Source organism: Loxodonta africana, chromosome 14 (genome assembly GCF_030014295.1).
Source record: "Loxodonta africana isolate mLoxAfr1 chromosome 14, mLoxAfr1.hap2, whole genome shotgun sequence".
Lineage (NCBI taxonomy): Eukaryota > Metazoa > Chordata > Mammalia > Proboscidea > Elephantidae > Loxodonta > Loxodonta africana.
In genome coordinates, this window is record NC_087355.1 from 79165287 (window position 1) to 79183095 (window position 17809).

Genomic DNA, 17809 nt, shown 5'->3' on the forward strand with positions numbered 1-17809 from the left:
AATAAATGGGGAAAAGACTGATGTTATCAAGGATTTCATTTTACTTGGATCCGCAATCAATGCCCATGGAAGCAGCAAAGACATTAAGCAACGTATTGCATTGGGCAAATCTGCGCAAAAGACCTCTTTGAAGTGCTAAAAAGCAAAGATTTCACTTTGAGAACTAAGATGCGCCTGATCCAAGCCATGATATCTTCAATCGCTTCACGTGCATGCGAAAGCTGGACAATGAATAAGGAGGATCTAAGAACTGATAACTGATATATTTTAATTATGGTGTTGGCAAAAAATATTGACTGTATCATCACTGCTAGAAGAATAAACAAGTCTGTCTTGGATGAAATACAGCCAGAGTGCTTCCTGGAAGGGAGAATGGTGAGACTTCATCTCCTATACTTTGGGCGTGTTATCCAGAGGGGCCAGTCCCTGGAGAAGGACATCAGGCTTGGTAAAGTAGAGGGTCAGCGAAAAAGAGGAAGACTCTTGACAAGATGGACTGACACAGTGACTGCAACAATGGGCTCAAACATAATGATTATGAGGGTGGCACAGGACTGGGTAGTGTTTCATTCTATTGTACACAGAGTCACTATGAGTCCAAACCGACTGGATGGCACCTAACAACGACATCGGTTTCTAAAATATACATGACCTCTCTTTTATCTCCAGGCTTTTGCCTCTCCCCCTCTTTCTGCCCCCATGCATTCTCCCTTCTGCCTAACTATTAGTCCACTCTTCAGGTCTTAGTTTAGATGTCAACACAGCACAGACTTTTATCCTGACCCATCAAGATAAGATTAGATACCCTGTAACACATTATCACTGAATTTAAATGGTATTTTTTCCCCTCCTACTTTCTATTCTACTAAGCAGAGACCATAAATGTTTCATTCATTGTTATATAACCCTGCTTGTGTGCTCAATACATATTTGGTAATTGATAGCAATCCCTATACCAAGTATTGTGCCAGGTATCAAAAAGATAATCGAAAACAGAAAAATTATTTTTTAATGATCATTTGACTTAGAAATGCATTGCTTTAATAAAACTATATCCTACCTTACCTATTACGTTGCACTGAAATTAATAAAAATTTCACAACCGCACTGAGACACATGGCAGAGACATTTATTTCTATCTCATAGATAATAACCTGAGGATCTTCACACTATCAGACAAGAGCAAATTAGTACTGAAATGTTCTTGTCCATATATACTAAAACATTACAATGAGTAGAATCTGCTGATAAGAGTAAAAAAAAAAAAAAATTTTTTTTTTTATAAGAGTACAAGTCAGCAAATCACAAAAGTCTACTTCAAGACCTACTAAATCTCAGATTTTATTTAAACTAATGCATTCCATTCTCTATTACCTTAAGAATAGGAAAAATAGCATAAATAATCCTCAATTAATAAATGGGTCGGGTTGGAGTATGTCAGAAAATTTTAATAGCAAATGTCTCCTGGAAATGTTTGACCTAAACTAATATGCAGAATAATTTGGATTATCTGAGAACAATTTATGACTAGAAGTATTCTAGACACAACAAGAAGTCTCTATCACTCAACAATTTGAAATATACCAAACATAATACACCAACTAGAATACACCAAGTAGAAATTACTTTCATGGCAGAAAATAACTGTACAGGATTCACTGTTCACAATGTAGCATACGACAGTACCTCTACGTTGAACATGATCTTTTTAAATAGCTGGAAAAAATATCTTTGCATTCGATCTTCTATTTAAACGAAAGCTTATGTTTGGAAAAATGCATACTTGAAAACACATCTGGAACTGTCATTCTCACTGATGGTGCCATGATCAGGATGTGTGATGTTACAGACTGAACTGTACCCAAAATGTGTTGTAAATCCTAATCCCTACACCTGAGTTTATAATCCCATTTGGGAACGGGTTTTCTGTTATGTTAATAAAGCAGTGTCATAACAATCTCTTTTGAGATATAAAAGAGCAGGTTAAGTAAGCAAGCAAGCACAACAGGAAAGGAAGATACAGGCCACATGATAGCAAAGGAACCTAAGAACAGGCACTAGAAGAGACAAGGACCTTACCCCAGAGCAGACAACAAGAGCTTCCCTCAGTTCAGCCTTGTAGCCTCTTAATAGTTGTCAAGTATTTCATTTTACTTGGATCCACAATCAACACCCATGGAAGCAGTAGTCAAGAAATCAAACTACACACTGCATTGGGCAAATGTGCTGCAAAAGACCTCTCTGAAGTGTTAAAAAGCAAAAATGTCACCTTGAGGACTAAGGTGTACCTGACCCAAGTCACGGTGTTTTCAATCCCCCCATATGCAGGCAAAAGCTGGACCATGAATAAGGAACACCAAAGAAGAATTGACACCTTTGAATTGTGGTGTTGGCAAAGAATATTGAATATACCATGGACCGCCAAAAGAATGAACTAATCTGTCTTAGAAGAAGCACAGCCAGATTGCTCTTTAGAAGCAAGGATGACAAGACTATGTCTCACATACTTTGGACATGTTATCAGGAGGGATCAGTCCCCAGAGAACTTTGTGCTTGGTAAAGTAGAAGGTCAGCAAAAAAGAAGAAGACCCTCAACGAGATGGACTGACACAGTCGTAGCAACAGTGGGCTCAAGCATAACAACTGTGAGGATGGCACAGGACCAAGTGGTGTTTCATTCTGTTGTACACAGGGTCACTATGAGTCAGAACCAACTCGATGGCACCTAACAACAATACAACAAGAGCTTCCTAAACTGTGAGAAAATACACTTCTGTTCATTAAAGCCACCCACCTGTGGCACTCCTGTTATAGCAGCACTGGATACCTAAGACATGTGATCTCGCTCAAGAAAGTGCATACTTAAAGAACTAAAATTCTAAGAATAATTTCCTTGTTAAGTTACAGGTAACCCAAATAAAAATGTCAATCATTCATGTTCTAATACACTTGCATGAGTGAGAATGGAGGTGAATCTACAGCCAGTGACCAAGAAATTATAATCCTGTATATGTCCACTTGAGTACAGCAGCTGAAAAGAGTTTTGAGGTCTGTCATTTTAAGTATGCCGTCCACAGTCTAGATACTAAAACCCAAAACCAAACTCACTGCCATCAATTCTGATTCACAGCAACCCTACAGGACAGAGCAGAAGTGCCCCAGAGGGTTTCCAAGGCTATCTTTAAAGAAGTAGATTGCAGCATCTTTCTCCCATGGAGAGCTGGTGAGTTCAAACCGGCAACCTTTCAGTTAGCACCTGAGCGCTTTAACCACTGAGCCACCAGGGCTCCTAATATCAAATACAGGACCTCAAATTAGTACTCTGAAATAAAGTAAGGGCTACAACTCATACAGAACTTGGTTCATATGTCAGCCTTCCACACCCTACTTGGGAGCGTACTTCACCAAGTTACCTAAGTGCCTTAATTTTCTAATGTGAAAACTAACTACCTACACCTTTTAGAGTTGTCACAGAACTAACCTGATGTATATGAAGAAGCTAGCATAGAGTGGATGCTTCACATTACGGCATTATCAAAGACCGTGAACTCTGGAGCCAGACAGATGGGAACCAGCTCTATCACTCAGTTACTGTGACAACTTAACCTCAGTTTCCTCATCTGTAAAATGGAAATACTAATACCTATTTAATAAGATTGTTATAAACATTAAATATGTTTTGGAACACTACCTGGCAAGTAATAAACACCATTAATAAATATTAACATTAGCATCATCACCACCACGGAAACATTAAGTTGCCACTGCCACACTACTGGATTATGCTTTTCATTCCTGCTGTATTAAAAAAAAATTCTTTGAAAAATTAACCAAATTTAGTGAACTGAACATAATACTGCATGAGCTCATGCTTTCAAGAATTTTTATGCTGACTTTTAGAAACTTTCAGTGCACAAGAAATTTAATGCTGACAAGATACATATATCAAATAGCCACTCTAAGCACACAAATCCCTTCAGTGAGTTAAAGCGTAACACAAAATGACAAGCCTATTGTACTTTCCCCCAAAGATCTCAAAGCAATTTAAATAATCCAATATAGCAATCTTTAAAACACACAAAATACTTGAGGAAACTGCAACTAAGGTCGATCAACATCTTTATCCAAAACTTTTGCCATATAATTACAAAATGCTGTTAGACCTGAAAACTCTTTGACCTTGCCATTCATTCCATCATTGAAAACATTTAGTAAATATCCACTATGCACCAGGCAGGCACTGTGCTAAACCCTGATGGAGTGACACAAAATAAAAGATCAAAAATAATAGGAGGCATGCCACTAACTAACAATTAAATAAAATACCATTTTGTTCTCCTTAAACAGTTAAAGGGAAAATTACAGGCTCTTAAATGGAAACGGCCCAGGACCCAGCAACACTTCATTCTGTCTACACGTAAGGTCGCCATGAGCTGGAGCTGACTCTACGGCAGCTAGCAAACAACACCACAGCGGAGTGCACTTATACTTAGTGAGAGTTCAGCAACCTCAGCTGTAGTCCTTGGGTGGTGCAGTTAACAAGCTGTTGCTAACTGGTTAACACGTTCAGCTGCTGAGAAGAAGGTACGAGGGTCCAGTCCACCCACAGGTGCCTTGGATGAGAAAGGCCCGAGGGTCTACTTCTGAAAAATGAGCCGCTGAAAACCCTACGGAGCCCAGTTCTACTCTGACATACATGGAGTCGCCATGAATCAGAATCGATTTAAAGGCAGCTGGTACTCTCAGCGTCTTATCAGTGACAAAATTTATCAGTTGGCCTGTACTTTAATCCAGTCCAGTATCTTCTCCAAAGAGACTAGGAGTAAAATGAAATACGCATCTCCCTATACTCCTCCATCAATTACTTGATAAATAAAGGTGAATACCTATTTAAAAGATGAGTCAAACAAGCTCAAGAGTGGCATTACTTGACAAGTAATTTCTTTTACCCTACTTAACTCTGAAAAACTCAGAGAAATGAATTTTAAGATCAATGTTACCTGTAATCTACAAGAAATAAACAGCATTCATTTAGCTTTCTGAAACTGTATTTTTCCTGAGGCAACCAGAACCAATTTATTCATCTAATCATGCTTCCATGTGAATCTCTTTGGTCAACCACTTTCTTAAATGAGAAAAATAACAGCCTCTACCCAATTATCACATAATCTAGATTTCATGCAATGTATCCCACATTTTACAAAGCAAGAATTCCCTCTGTAGCAGCCACATCATTGTTAAAGTTTTAAGGAATTTAAAAAATTACTATCTAGCAAACTTGCTCTGCCAGAAAAATTTAATCTTGACTATGAGTCAAGAAATCTTACTGCTACAACCACTCTGACAGGGACCACAACAGAGGATCCCAAACAGAGCAGGAGAAAAATGCAGAACAAAATTCAAATTCACAATAAGAAAAACCAAACTTACAGGTCTGACAGAGACTGGAGGAACCCCTGAGACTACGGCCCCTGGACACCCCGCTAACTCAGAACTAGTCACACTCGAATTTACGTTTCAGCCAATACAAACAATAACACACGTGAGGAACGCGCTTCTTAATTCCCGTATACAAAACCAAATGGGCAACACCTGCCCAAAAGCAAAGATGAGATGGCAGGAAGACACAGGAAAGCTGGACTAATGGATACGCAAAACTGGGGCAGAAAGGGGGACAATGCTGACACGTTGCAGGGACTGCAACTGATGTCACAAAAAAAAGTGTATAAATTTTTGAATGAGAGAAGAAAAAGAAATCTTACTGCTAGACTAGTTATATAAAACCTAAATGTAGAACAAACTGCCAAGGCCCTTTTTAATGAATACCTAGCTCCCTGGAAAAAATGGCTGTTAAATTGTTACTATTATTACTGATAACAAAAGTATCATCACATTCATACATAGGCTGAGTGGCTAAAAACCCACCTTGAAGTTCATGATTATGGACTATGAAAGTCACATGAAAAGTGCTGTCACTTCATCTTATGAATGCTGACCAGGCAGTTTCCGTGAACTGCAACACTTTACCCAGTATCAAGTAAACACCAATTATCAAGTTCTTCTAGACACAAAGTTCTGTTTCTATTATTAAATGCAATTAAAGAATTAAAAGGATCAGTATATCTTTCTTGAGGTACATTACTTCAATATGACTTGCAATAATAAATCCCTAAAGACCCAAGAGACTGAAATTCCTTTAGCGATAGAAAACACTTCTCTGGCATATCAATCTGCAAAACTGCAAGACTGTAAAAACACAAAACGCATTGATACACATTTTTCACATGGAGATTAAAGAGCACATTTACGAAAGAAAAAAAGTGTACACAAATTCCAAAAATCATTCTTATCCAGAACAGCACTTAGAGGTACTGCAAGTATTCGAGCATTTCATCAGTATTCCACACGCAGGGGACACTCAATAAATGTTGCTGACAGATGAGACAAGAAAAAGTCTCACCAACAAACGGTGGTTAACAGGTAATGTTGCAAATCACTCAAGGAATCGAGCCAGAAGGAATCTGGAGTAGAAGGTAACAATCTTCTACCAGATTTTACATTCAGAGAAATCAACCCATCGTTGATACTCCTCCAAGAGAGGAAAAAAAAGATAGCTGGTATGGCCGAGAATAGCCATGAGATTTAAAAAAAAAAAAACAAACCCACAGCAATTGCCACTTCCACTACAGTTTGACAGTCATAGATTTGGGTAATTATAGTAGAAACTCTGTGTTTTGGAAACACTTTCACACCACACCCTAGGACGAAGAATCTGAACTTTAAAAGCCGGGCGTCAAGAGGTGAAGGCAGCAGCAGGTCAGTAGGACGGTCTGGTCGCACAGGTGGGAGATGAAGTCACGCGGGGCCGTTGAATTTAAGCAGCAGCTTCGTCGCTAGCGACCAGGGGATGTCGGGGCCAGGCGTGGCGAGCCGCGGAGAAGGGGGTGTGGATCTGCGCACCAGGGTGGGAGGGAAGTAGGGAGCTGGGGCGGGGGGCAGAGCCGGGAGCAGGTCACCCGCGGCGGCAGAACCCCGGCCGCGGTGCGAGGCGGCTGCGGCGCGAGGCTGCGGCGGGCACGCGCGTGGAGGTCCAAGCTGAGGGAGAGGCGGCAGAAAGCAGGATCCGAATGAATGGGCGCCGGGGCTGCGGGGGCCGGGCGCCGGCCGGAGGAAGCGGGGCCGCCCGAGGAGCAGCCGCAGCGCGGGGGGTGGGCGCCCGGGCCGGGCCCTCCGCGCCGGGAAGGAGGAAGCCGGGCGTGAGCCCGCGCGCCAGCCACTCGCTCCGCCAAAATGGGGGCGAGAGGGCGGACGGCGAGGACTGTGAAGGAAGACGGTAAAAAGAAATCACTCACCCTGCGCTCGAGCCTCCAGGCTCTCTCAGCCCCGCTCCTCCGCCCTCCACGAGCCGCGCTGGCGGCTCCTCAGCGGCGCTAGGGGGAGCCCCGGCCACGGAGCGGGAGAGGCGGCCGCGGCACGACCGGGAGCCCCTCCGCACCTGCCCCTGTGGCGGAGCCACGACAAGCCAAGCGGCGGCTGCAGCGGCTGCTCCGAGCGGGGAGGGCAAGTGACCCGGATGTACAGGGTAACGGCGAGGAGGGGGAGGGGGGAATGCCAGGAAGTGAGGGCGCCGGGGACCTGTCCGGCCGTGCGCATGCGCCGCGCGCCCGCCCCACAAGGTAAATCCTCAGCCTTCCTTCTCCGCCCCCTCCTCCCCCGCCCCTTCCGAAAAGGGCGGGGCGGGCCGGAGACAGGTGGTCGGGCCCGCCTGGCGTGGAGAGGAAGGGGGCGCGGCCACCTCTTCCGCGCCCGCGCCCTTCTTAAAGGGGCAGCACCTCGCGCGGAGATGGCAGCTGGGTGGCCCAGGGCCTGCCAGCTTTTTCGTTTTAGAATGGAGAAACTTGAGGTTTGGAGGTGGCGGCGACCTGCCTCACGTCCGCGAACTCAGAAATGGTAGGAACTGGAACTCGGGGCTTGCAGGCCAGAATTCTTTCTGCTGAACCCTGCAAGTGGCCACATTCCACCACCACCCACGCCTGGAACGGCTGGGCTGGATGGCACCACGCCTTTCCCTCTCTGGCCAGGTACTGAGCCTCCCACACTCCCTAACGCGGAGGATGCGCTTGGCAGGTTCCCCAGAGCCGCACCGTTATCGCCGGCAATCGTGGAGACGCCCTTGGGAGGTGTTAAAAGATCAGAGAAGAAAAATCAGGCGCCACTTGAGACTTGTACCGTGCCACGCCTCGCACCGAAAGATAAATCAGGCCCTTGTTCTGAGGTCTGCTCTGGGGAAAAAAATGTCTAGTTGGGCAGAGAACTTGGATATGGCTGAGGGCGCAGCCTCTTCATTATTTCTTGAATTCCCTTTTTCACTGTTAAAACATAAATCTTCCCGCCACCCCCACACACACAAACACAAAACATGCCTTCTCGCTAGCCCAGATTTTTTCATTAACACTAGGGCACAAACACAACGTTACCTCTCCTAGGGGTATTTTCAATTGGGCTGCTGACCAGATCGTTAAGATAAAGGTAAATTTTTTTTTTTTTTAAATAAATGTAGGGTCAAAGGCCCCACTGAAAATCCCGTGGAGTACGGGCTTTTCTCCCCAGGAGAATGCACAGAAGCACACAAACTTACATACAATTTGAGGGAGTTTATGGACCCAGATGATACAATGGTACAATAGTGCTGTATGTGGGGACACGGAGTGATTTATTGAACATACACGGTAAGACCGAAGGGTTGGATGATCAAACCCACCAGCCGGTTCCCACCTGAGAAAGATGTGGCAGTCTGCTTCCATAAAGATGGACAGCCTTGGAAACCCTCTGGGGCAGTTCTACTCTGTCCTGTGTGGCCCTATGAGTGGGAATGGCTCGACAGCACCAGGTTTAATGGACTCAGAAGTCCCAGGTGGCGCAACCTTGTTCCACTATTAACCTGGCAGTTCAAATCCACCTAGCTGCACGCAGAAGGCCTAGCTATCTCTTTCCTTAAAAGATTACGGCCAAGAAAACCCTATGGAATGGTGTTACTCCGTCACGCTGGGTCGCTATGAAATTGGTCCAAATCGACTTGACAACTGCAGTTTGAGGTGTTATTTGTTATAGATCTGGAGAACCTATCTATGAAACCCCTGATTATGAACCCCTTCTCTACTCGAACTACCTGGGTCTTAACCGTGTCCAATAGATCACTCCTTGTCCCCAAATACAGAAAAGCAGCCCTTGTTGAACCTTCTTGTCTTCCTCTTGAGTTAGGCAAGGCAAAGTGGTATTAGCCATGTTGCACAGACACATGCTAAGAATGTCATGGGGAGATTAGGTGGTTTTTTCCAAGGCACACACTAAGGGCAAGAGTCCCAGGCCTCAGCCTTTTTACCCTAAATATTATACTTCAGGAGGATTTGGGGCTTCCATACTGTATGTAATCTAAATCAATTTCAAATAAACCATTAGTAAGTCGATGTTTCGCAAATGCTGATGCTGGCAGCACATTCCTCCCAATTCAAGAACCTTGGCCATTTTTCTCTGACACTCTTGAATAACCCTGGTCCATATGGATCCACTGTCCTCAATTTGAACCAGGGGAAGAGTTCATAAGCCTGTCCAGTCCCTTAGATGTGAACCCTGAGTAACCACGCACCTGTAACCCAACCTCCCACCAAAAGCAGAAATCCCTTCCATAGTATCCTCAATAGCTGAACATCCAGTTTAGCTCCACTATCTCCAGCTATGGGGAGCTCGTTACTGCCAGTTGAGCGCCTCCTCTAATTGTGAAGAACCTCTTTGGTTACACGGAGCAGAAATCTGGTGCCCAACAATTTTCATCCACTGTTTGTTTCTAAATTTATCTCTGGGTGGGGCAACACAAACTTGATGCTGGCCCAGAGGAACTTACAGTATAGCAATGAAAACAGTTCGTTAATGATACAGGAAAATGGGATGAGTCCAGTGAGGAGGGTGAAATACCTCCTTCCTGAGGTACCTTTCTCCTTATCTGCCCTAGATCCATTCCTGGCCTATGCTAGAACTCAAGAGAAAGTTCGAACACCACTCCACCACACAGGATGTCCTGAAAGAGCAAATCCAAACCCACTGCCTTCGAGTCAATTCCGACTTATAGGCTTTCCAAGCAGCGGCTGGTGGATTCGAACTGCCGACCTTTTGGTTAGCAGCTGATCTCTTAACTAACACTATGCCACCAGGGCTCCTGAAAGACCAAAGCCGACTCAAAAACGAGATAAGAAATGCTGAATTTATTTTTCCACAAATTTGTTCTTCATCATTCTGCATAAATGTGATCACACTTTAGCTGAAGTCAAAGCTTTAGAAGTTTTATGTTGATCAGAAAAGGAGGGTAGGACCCCTTCGGGAGCAAGGAAAAATGAAGAAAACTAAAGATATAAGGGAAAAATTAGTCCAAAGGACTAATGGACCACATCTACCACGGCCTCCACCAGACTGAGTCCGGTACAATTAGATGGTGCCTGGCTACCACCACCAACTGCTCTGACAGGGATCACAAAAGAGGGTTCCGGACAGAGCTGGAGAAAAATGTAGAACAAAATTCTAAGTCAGAAAGAAAGACGAGACTTGCTGGCCTGACAGAGACTGGAGAAACCCTGAGAGTGTGGTCCCCGGAAACCCTTTCACACAGTAATAAAGTCACTCCTGAGGTTCACCCTTCAGCCACAGATTGGACAGTCCCATAAAACAAAACAAGACTAAAGGGGCACACCAGCCCTGGGGCAAGGGCTAGGAGGCAGGAGAGGACAGGAAAGCTGGTAATAGGAAAACCAAGGTTGAAAAGGAAGAGTGTTGACATGTCATGGGGTTGTTAATCAGTGTCATAGAACAGTATGTGTACTAACTGTTTAATGAGAAACTAGTTCTGTAAACCTTCATCTAAAGTACAATTTAAAAAATCCAGGATTAGAACCCAATCTGTCCACTCTACAGTTGGTTCATGCCTCCGCTTACACTATATTTATTGCCCCTGTTTAATTTGTTGAATTTCAGAAGATGCTGTTGCTGTTTTCTTTTAAGTTTTTACTTATTATTAAATCAACTTTAAAACATAAAAAATAAAATGTTTCACTCAACCATCGATTCAATCAACACACTACTATGTCCTAGGTCCCTGATAGGGCAAATGGTTTGCACACAAATACTAACTGAAAGATTGGCAGTTAGAACCCACCCAGCAGCTCCGTGGAAGAAAGGTCTGGCAGTCTGCTTCTGTAAAGATTACAGCCAAGAAAACCCTATGAAGCAGTTCTACTCTATAGCACATAGGGTTGTCATAAGTCGGAATGGACTCGACAGCAATGGGTTTGGTTTTGGTTTTGGTTTACTACGTCCTAGGAAAGGAGTCCTGGTGGTGTGACAGTTAGGCACTCAGCTGCTAACCAAAACGTCCCTTAGAGAAAGACCTGGCGATGTACTCCCATAAAGATGACAGCCTAGGAGACCCTTTGGAGCAGCTCCTCTGTCCCATGGGGTCACCGTGAGTCGAAACAGACTCGATGGCACCAACAACGACATATCCTAGCTACCACGCTAAGGGTCTGGGTTAAAGGACAGTAAAGCGTGTGGGCTCTCCCTTGGAGGGTCTCAGAGTTTAGTGAGAGGAAGGGCGTTAACCTCACAATTACAACACAGCAAGGTTTGTCGTAACTGAAGAGGGTGGAGGAACTAACTCTCCCCGGGACGGCTGTAAAACCTTCACCAAAGATGTGCTCTCATCTTTGAGCTCAGTCTTGAAGGGAAGAGGGAAGGGCCAAGCACAGAAGTACAAGGGAGGGGGTGTTCACAGCACACTGGGGCAAGAGATAACGGACAGCCTGGCCTCGGACACTGGTGACAGAAATGACAGGCACCAGAATTAAGATACCAAATCAAAACCAGTTGCCGTCAAGTCGATCCCAACTCATAGCCACCCTATAGGGCAGAGTAGAACTGCCTGCCCCATAGGGTTTCCAAGGCTGTAAATCTGTATGGAAGATGCAGACTGCCATATCTTTCCCCCGTGGAGTAGCTAGTGGGTTTGAATCACCAACCTTTTGGAACGTGACCGAGCTCTTTACCACAGCGCCACCAGGGCTCCGGAGATGAGGACAGGCACTAGAAGTAAGATACCCAAAACCCACCGGCATCGAGTCAATTCTGACTCATAGTGACCCTGGAGGACAAAGTAGAATTGCCCCATAGGGTTTCCAAGGTTGTAGATCTTTACTAAGCAGACTACCACATCTTTCTCCCATGGAGCATTTGGTAAATTCAAAACGCTGACCTTTTGGTTAGCAGTCGAGCACTTTAACCACTGTGCCACCAGGGCTCCTAGAACTAAGATACTGATGTACAGTCTACAGGAGTTTGTGACTGGTGGAATCCAGGAGAAGAGGAAGAGCTGTGGGACATGACCCTGAGGTTCCCAGTTGAGCAGACTAATGGGATGGTAACACCATCAGATCCCAGCACCATTATTAGTTTTCACTCCTCTATGTTCTCTGCCAACCCTTAACCACGTGAAAACACACATTGCTTTAACTGGCATCTTCAGGTATGTGCCAACTATTACCCAACACTTCTTCATCTTGCTACACAGTCACATTTATCATTTTAATGGCTGCAGAATATTTCACCATGTCGAAATAGCTCAGCTTCCTTAAAGTTGCTAAAAGGTCCACACCCTATATGCCTGGTTTATCCTGGACTCATTTTGCTCTGGGCATTTGTAAGGGATAAATGCATTGAGGAAAGAGAGCCCTTAGGCTAAGGGTGTTGGAAAAGTGTGACTTCCTAGCCCAGCAAAGCTGGAACTCTCCTGGGAGAGCCTTGGGCAACTATACTGCATATATGAACCACAGAACTGTGGGAAAGGGCTCCACAGGAACCCTGATGTGTAATTCTGTCTGGAAGCAGGTTCCAACGTCCTAACCCCTCTCATCCATTCATTCATTTGTACATTCATGTATTCACTCATCCAACAGTGCATTCTCGTGAAGCAGAGGGCAATGTAGCAGAGCTGAAGTCATCTCAAAGCTCTGGATCTAGCCCAACCTGGGTTTGAAACCTGCTCCACAACTTCCTGGGCAGCGCAAATGGTTAAGTACTCGACTACTAGTCAAAAGCGTGGCAGCTCAAACCCACCCAGAGGCGCCTCAGAAGACAGGCTTGGCGATCTGCTTCCAAAAGGTCATAGCCTTGAAAACTCTATGGAGCACAGTTCTACTCTGCACACACAGGGTCACCAAAAGTCAGCATCAACTCCACAACAACTAACAACCACCACCACAACTTATACAAGTTACTCAACCCTTCAAAGCCTCAGTTTCCCCATAAATTTTTTGTAAGGATTAATTCTGATACTTGGAAGACACGGGACGGTACTGGCCACGGATGATGTCCAATCACTGTTTTCAGCCCTGGTCCCTCCTTCTGTTCTCTTGACTCCCCTTGACCACGGTCCCTTCAGTTGCTCACTTGTCATGTGCTGAGTTCTGAGCCTGAATCTGCTAGGGTGACCCAGGGTCACTCACTTGACTTCTCCAACCTTCCACTTCCTATCTGTGAAACAGGGATAAGAACCTACTTCACAGGTATGTTGTGATGCTCTCATAAATAGCGTATGGGAAAATACTTCCGAAACTCTAAAGTACCATGTTATTACTATTACACATAACATTGCTATAGACGTTTGTTTTCATTGTTTTTCCCCTTTAAAAAAAAAAAAAAAAAAGATTAATTTCAGCATAAGTTCCCTGGATTGCAGTTACTGGGTCAAAGGATCTGAGCAGTTTCATGGCTCTTGATTTGTATTGCCCAATTGTCCTTAGAAAGGGCTTTATTAATATCTTCTGCCTCCATTAGCTCAAATACACCTCTTAAGATGTTAAAAAGTACTTAAATACAGTTCTTGCTGTCTTTGTATCCAGCCTTGCTCCTCAATCTAACATTCAGGGACTTCTAGCAAGTGCTTCCCTCCTTTTTGAGGAATGAATATTGAATCCTTAAAGAAAAAGACAGCTTCTAAACCCCTCCAGTTAGAGTTTCGAGGCTAATGACTGAAGCCCCAGTGTTGCCTCAAAAATGAGGATCCATTGGTTTAGTCCCCTGAATGCAGAGGACAAGGCAAAGGGGCTAGGAATTCCCTGGGTAGGGCTAGAAGCTTGACCCACATTGAAAGATGGTACCAAAACTGCTATTTACAAAGAACCAAAATACAAAGCCAACAAATCAAACCCAGTACCTTCCTCCACCTATTATTTGGCAAAACATTAACCAATCTCTCTGGAGCCATGAAGTTGTCCTTATCGCCCTAATTCCCTAGAGTTTTAAGGTCTAGCTATGCACCTCTGTCATATTTCCAAATGTAACCCAGTTCTCACAAGGAGGGCAGCTCCAAGCCTGGTGTCACCAGCCCTCAAGTGACCTGCAAGAAGGAAGTAGGCTCCCACAGCCTTGCATTTGCTGTTCCTCCCTGTGCCTGAATACGCTTTCCAGACCCTTCTGTGGCTCTCTGCTTCTCCACCTACAAATTCAGATGTCACCTCCTCAGAGCAGCGCTCCTGATCAGCCCTCCTAAAGTCAAACCCCTAATCCCCAACATGTCACTGGTTTTTCTCTCCACAGTACATATCACAAACTGTAATTATTTTAATTTTTAATTTAAATATTTTAATAGAGTTTCTTTTTTAGAAGTTTTAGGTTTACAGAAAAAGAGCTCCCATATGTCTCCTCCCCCTCCCCACACTCTTCTATTAGTAATAGCTTGCATTCCTATGATGCATTTGTTGTACAGCTGATGGACCAATATGATACATCATTAACTAAAGTCCATAGGTTACATTAGGGCTCACTCTTTCTGTTGTACAGCCCTATGGGTTCTGACAAATGCATAGTCAAGTGTCCACCATTACATTATCATGCAGTATAGTTTCAATGAGGAGCAGGAAAGAGAAGGGGCCCTGACGGCACAACAGTTAAGCAACTGGCTGCTAACCAAAAGGTTGGTGGTTCGAATCCGTCCTGTGGCTCCATGAACGAAAGACCTGGCAATGTGCTCCCATAAAGAGTAGAGCCTAGAAAACCCTATGGGGCAGTTCTAGTGTCACGTGGGGTCGCTATAGGTGGGAATCATCTTGATAGCACCTAACAACATAATGTCACTGCCCTTAAAATGTCCTGTGCTTCACCTATTCATCCCTCTCCCCCTCACCCCAAGCCCCTGGCAACCCCTGATCTTTCCACTGTCTCCATAGTTTTGCCTTTAAAAAACATTTTTTTAATTAAAAAAAAAAAAAAACTATCAGTAAAATAACTCTGTGAAGGCAGAGATGGGGGCTATTCTGTCCACTTCAGCACCTGTTACAGAGCTTGTCCCTATGCTGAGTGTCTGAATAGAAGAAGGAAGGTTTGGGCAGTAAATCAAGTTCTGGGCCCCATATACCTTTTTTCACCCCCATTATATGAATCATGCATGTTAATTACAGGAAGAAATTGAAAACACAGATGAGCAAAAGGAAGAAAACAAAAACACTCTTGATCCAACCACCCACACCATGTGGATACTCTTCCAAACTTTTTTTCCCTCTGCCCATATCTATATAAAGATAACGCATATCTATTTATAAAAATGGTTCACATGCTGCTTTGTCATCTGCTGTGTTTCATCTCACAATATACCCTAATCACCTTTATTTAATAAAGGTATTTCGGCTGCATCATTGTTAAAGACTACATAATTCTGCGATACGTAGCTATGTTGTGGCTGTTAACTTGCCATCGAGTCGGCTCCGACTGATAGCAACCCCACGTACAACAGAACTAAATGTTGCCCAGTCCTGTATCATCTTCACGATAATTGGTATGACTGAATCCACTGTTGTGACCACTGTGCATTCTGAGTGTCTGCCAACCTAGAGGGCCCATCTTCCAGCACTATATTCTATTGCGATGCACAGGGTTTTCATTGGCTGATTTTTGGAAGTAAGTCACCTGGCCTTTCTTCCTAGTTTGTCTTAGTCTGGAAACTCTGATAAAACCTGTCTACCATGGGTGACCCTGTTGGTATTTGACATACCAGCGGCATAGCTTCCAGCATCATAGTTAACACACAAGCCACCCTAGCACACCAAACTGACAGATGGGTGTTGTATGCGGCTATATCATAGGCTACATCATAAAGTACTTCACAAATCTCCTAGTGTTAAACTAAAGGGAGGATTTTTTTCCCAATGTTAATAAAGGTAAAATGTTTTAATACAGCATTTCCCTCTTGACAAGCTTCCCATTTTTTTTTCCCCTGTGTTTGTATTGCTTTAGAGCTGTATTTCCACAGAACTGTACACCCCACCGCCCATTCACCACCTGGAGTTATTAGAGTCCCGTCAACTGGAGAAGGAAAATTGTTTGCAGCCGGAAAAGCTGAAGTATGACGAAGCGAGGACGATGCCTCGGAGTTCAATTTGGGAATCTGCTGCTGATACAGAAATAAAGAGCTTGTTTCCTTGCCAAGATTCTTAATCGTAAAAAGTAGGAAAGCCATTCTGCAGGCCTTTGCGTCTCTTCGCAAGCCCTGCCCCAAGGAAAAGTTTTTCCCAAGAGGTGCAGGGCTGCCTGGGCCACAGGGTTTACAGATGTTGTAAGCTGTTGCAACCCAAAGCCCATTGCCCCACTTAGGGCTGGGCTGGCTGCAGAAAATTCCAGAAGGGCACACTCAGGATGTGATGCCCTATCCAGAAGCAGCTCTTTCAGCCCGTGGTGTGGTTTAGCAGCACAAAGGGCTACATGCTCGCAATTTTCTGCTAGCATTCACATTCCACCCACGAGGAAGGGCCTCCGCACACACCTGGTGAGCACTTGAGAGCAGACCCCACGCCAGCTGGACTGTCCAGTGTTCAAGGGTGCTCCTGTGCCCGCCCCCATGCACCGTGCCTGGAGCACTACCAAGAGGGTCAGACAGCAACACATGTTAGTACGAACAAAAATAATACCCGAGTGGGGCTCGCCTGAAGAAGAGGATGAGATATCATAAGATCAGAGATGGTATCCGTTATGGACTGAATTATCTCCCCTAAAGATATATGCTGCAGTCCTTGACAGCTGCTGTACCTGTGGGTGTGACACTATTTGGAAACAGGGGTCTCTTTTGTTATGTTAAAATGGTCATGTCAGTGTAGGTTGGGCCCTAACCTAATCCCTTCTGAGTGGTATCTTATTAAAAAAACAGAATAGATGAAGACACAAGGAGCCCTAGTGGCTCAATGGTTAAGGTCAAAGGCCAGCAGTTTGAATCCACCAGCCGTTCCCTGGAAACCCTATGGGGCAGTTCTACTCTGCCCTATAGGGTCGCTTCTGTCAGAATCAACTCGATGGCAATGGGTTTGGTTTGGTTTTAACAGCTCCTAAGGTTAAAGACCTGGTGATCTGCTTCCATAAAGATTACAGCCTAGAAAACCCTATGGGGCAGTTCTACTTTGTCATATGCGATCACTGAGTCAGAACCTAGCTGTACCCAACAACAAGACAAAGACACTTACAATGGGGGATGATGTCATGTCAAGATCCCTCTACAGACCAAGGAATATCTGGGACTACAGACAAGGATGGACCCTCCCCTAGAGCCGATGCCCTGATCTGGACATCTAGCCTGCAAAACAGAGACAGTTTTCTGTTCTTTAATGTCACTCACTTGTGGTATTTGTAACATGGTAGCACTAGGTAACTAAAAACTGGAGGAAGGAAGGGAGTGAACAGTGGGATGGGCTGTCCATGCCCAGGGCCTCATGCCCCACTGTGACAC

The 17809-nt window shown here is 44.5% G+C and overlaps 1 protein-coding gene across 8 annotated transcripts in view; it reads right to left on the minus strand.

Moving 5' to 3' along the window:
• The window catches only part of CYRIB (CYFIP related Rac1 interactor B), a 181156-nt gene that overhangs the window by 83306 nt on the left and 80041 nt on the right, over positions 1–17809 (minus strand). Inside the window, exon 1 of one of the 8 annotated variants that reach the window (XM_010588490.3) lies at positions 7353–7376. The exons of the other annotated variants lie outside the window; for them this stretch is intronic. The gene's annotated coding sequence lies outside the window, so the exon portion shown is untranslated. Of the gene's footprint in view, positions 1–7352; positions 7377–17809 lie in introns of those variants that run through there. 8 annotated transcript variants of the gene reach the window in all.